This window comes from Meriones unguiculatus, chromosome X, assembly GCF_030254825.1.
Source record: "Meriones unguiculatus strain TT.TT164.6M chromosome X, Bangor_MerUng_6.1, whole genome shotgun sequence".
Lineage (NCBI taxonomy): Eukaryota > Metazoa > Chordata > Mammalia > Rodentia > Muridae > Meriones > Meriones unguiculatus.
The window spans coordinates 111301550-111305221 of NC_083369.1; the positions used below are offsets into that span (position 1 = coordinate 111301550).

General features: G+C 41.4%; 1 non-coding gene across 1 annotated transcript; it reads left to right on the forward strand.

Annotated features, from left to right (window-relative positions):
- The first annotated feature begins 2243 nt into the window (after window positions 1-2243).
- LOC132650253 (small nucleolar RNA SNORA17) lies at window positions 2244-2375 on the forward strand. Its single transcript, XR_009588633.1, has one exon. It is a non-coding gene; the product is annotated as a small nucleolar RNA SNORA17 (small nucleolar RNA).
- The last annotated feature ends 1297 nt before the right edge of the window (window positions 2376-3672 follow it).

The following is a 3672-nucleotide window of genomic DNA, read 5'->3' on the forward strand; positions in this document are numbered from 1 at the left end:
CCTAGCTTGTTAAGAAAAAGGAGGAAGGGGCTATGAAGGAAGTAGGGCATGTTTTGGGCGGACACAGGTATTGTGGGAGAGGGGAGTTGGGGATGGATCTGATCAAGACATAGTATATTTTTATAAAACAGTAAAAAATAATTTTAAAATATTAACAAAAGACAAGAAAATTTAAAAGATAGTATATAAGATAGCTCTTCTTGTCTGCCATTTTGGGTAATAATGTTTATTATAAAATCATGATTTGAGAATGGCATATGTCACAATATTAGTCTTTGATATGATATAATTTTGCCAACTGAACAATAAGCTATGAGGTTAAATTTTGGTCTGAAGAATCTTAGCTTGTTTGTTTGAATGAGAACAGCCCTTTACTTCTTTAATCATGTTTTTTTTTTTTTTTTTTTTTTAGTTATTAAGTGTACTGATAGTAGAAAAATTCAAATCTCTCAAAAATCTGTCATCCTCTTATGACCCAGTTCAAATCAATGAAGCTCATTAATAAACCAGAAGCAAGTGGATTCCTGTTTTATGGGACAAATAGCTCTCTCTATTTTGATTGACATGTATGGCCTCACAAGTAATGATGTTCTTGGAAGTTTTATTATTTTAGTAGAAAAAGATGAGAAAAAAGGACACTGGCTTAGTTGCTGGACAATGAGCTTTGGGCTTCAGAAGGTAATGCAGAATTAATCTCTGTATCCCTTGGTATACCGTAGGAGCATCACAGCTGTCTACAGATGCCAGAACCTATTTCTCCCAACTAAATATCACCTAAATCATCCTGACAAAACTTTTTTGTGGTGCACTCACATTTCTCTAGCTGTATTCAGAACCCATCCTTACATTATGATGGCACATCACTACCTGAGATTAATCCAGTGGGTATCTCTGGTTTAAATTAAAGACTATTTTCATTTCATAGGAAACTCTAGACTCAACCAAGCTCTTCCTTTTAGTTGCCCAGGTCTTAGTGGGAGTGATGCCCACATGTCTCATTGGGGCTTACAGATGGGAGATCCTGTGAGGATTCTTCTTTGGGCACTGCATGACACTTATGTATATTTCCCTTAAAGCATTTTAGAAGATTTGGATAAGAAGAATCCACATTTTATAGTCAAGTATAGCAGAGTTGTGGTCTGGGTTTGTTGTTGATGTTGTTGTTGTAGTTGTGCCTTGCCCGTGCATCATCTGGTTTACACAGCAAGTCCTCATTTGGCAATACTCTGATTACATCCTTTCCAGAAATGAAGCCCCTATGAAGCAAAGAGTATATGTTTCCTTAAGGATCACTACCAGCTCTTTTATATGCCATTTTTGGAAAAAATCCCAAGAATTAGTCTGCCTATTCAGGCATCTCCTTAAGATCTCTCTTCCTAGGACAAACTACACCTCAACACAGGTAAATCTCCATAAATGAGGTACATCCATTTGAAATGGGCTTGAACATACAGCCTACAGTGTGGATATGCTTTTTCATCAGATTTCTCCTGATGAGGTGATAAGCAAGAATGAGAAGAAAACCTACTTCCCACTTTTGGTTGCCAAGTTATTAGCAGTGTAAAAATGCTGAATTGGCTCCTGGCCTTCAAATTTGTTATGAAGGTGTTTTTGTCAAAGCAGAAAAGTAACTCATATTTCACTAATAGTCTGTTACTGTGATTTACAGCATGGAAATGATATGTAGAGTTCACAAAGTTCTCTTGGGCTCTTCAAAGGGTGAGAATGTGCTGGTTAATTTTTGTCAATTGACAAAACAAGCTCTCCAAAAAATTAAATCTCTCAAGTACTTCAAGAGAACAGTGACAGTTTTCTGCTCCACTGGAGAAAAAAAAAGTAGAGCTTCCTGACATTAACTTTCTTCAAAGACAATTTCTAATTCTAAAGCTGGATAGTAATGTGGAATTCCAACTGTTCAGTAGAAAGCAAATAAAGTTCTTTCTCTCTCTTTCTCTCTCTCCCTGTCTCCTTCCTTCCCTCTGCCTTCCTCTTTTCCTATTCCTCTTTCATTCTAATCTTAAAAAGGAGTACTTATATGACTTGTAATCATATAAATTTCTCATATATGACATTGTTTCTAAAGTCTAAATTTGTTTCATTAATATCTTATCTCTTATGTCATGTGAAAATATGAAATGAAAGCATTAGAAACACAATTGCTTTTCAAATAGGAAATTTTCTTATTTTGTCATGCCTTCTTAGAGTTTTAGATACTCTAAGAACCTTCAAAACATTGTTTTACACCTGCCGCTAGAAGTGTTGGTGGTGTGACTGCTGTGTCACATGTGCATCAGGAGGTATCAGAAATGAGAGAGGGTACATGTAGACTCCGTATTCTGACTTGTGAACACCAGAATGATTAGTAGCCTAACAGTCCCTGAAAAAAAGTAAGCCTGAGATGACCAGCAGTCAGGCTCCATGCATGCCCTGATGGCTCCCATCACTGGGAGCAAGCTTGAAACTACCAGGGACTGAAGGAAGTCCAAGAAAGGTGACCTTCACATAGGGTCTCTTCTGTGGCCTTCATGAGGAGTAAGCCTGAGATGACCCCCTTTTCAGCACCATTGGTTGTGGACAGAAAGCTAGCCTGAGATGACGAGCAGTCTGATGCCATAACACATGAGAGGAGCATAGCACTCCTAAGACCATTCCTGGGATGACTCCAGACACTCAGAGACCCAAGATGCCTCTAAGACAGATGATTAAATGGTGGAGAAATGGAAAAGAATGCCCTGGATTTGGGCACAATGAAAAGAGGTAGAACTCGAGACTTGAGGGTAGTGACAAACAGCCTGATATGGGTAGCCAGTGATGTCACCTGAGACCCTGATGGGAACTGGCTTTGCCACCACTGGGGCCACTTCTGGGTCTGTGACCCGGAAGCAACAGGGGCCTGCTACTACCAAAGACCAGGCAGGTATTTCGGGGATATGCTGATATCTGTGGGTTGTGAAGAACTGTCCCCATTCTGACCCGAGCATCATGGGAGAGCTGTCCCTGGGGTCCTGAGAGCAGGAGAGCTGAACCCAAACCAAGCCACCTGTAGTACTCCAGAGTGCAGCCCCATACATTAGAGGAATTGCAGGTAAGCTACCTTCCGCCTCATATCCCCAGGATATGATCAAGAGATATGCTCCTCCTACTTTTTCCTTACTACCTATGGCAGGTGGGAGAGATGGCCACAAGGTCATCAGAGTAAGAGAGTTGTCCCTGCCTGTCTATTGTTGGAGCACTTGGGATAGCAGGTCCTGAACCACATCTGCGTAACACAATAGAGCTGGTCCTGGATGTGGAGGCTGTGGGCAAACTGGCCCCAATAGATGAGTGTGGGAGAGCCATCCCTGCATCTAGTCTGCTGGCCAGTGGCTTGGACAATGGAGGGGCAACTTCTTCCTCTCCCTTGTCCCTCACCATGTAAGGCAGACAGGAGAAATGGACCCGGGGTTATGAGAGTGATAACACTGGCCTTGTCCCTCAGAAGCTGCAACGGGCCCTGTACTTCACCTGGGCAACAGGATAAAGCCGGTCCTGGTAACTAGTGTTTACAGGTGAGCCAGCCCCAAAGGCATGAGAGTAGGAGAGCTGGTGGACTGACCAGATAAGATAACTCTAAGGCTCAGAACCAGGGATTTGAATTTTCCCACCCAACATCTATCACATCTATGAACTGTT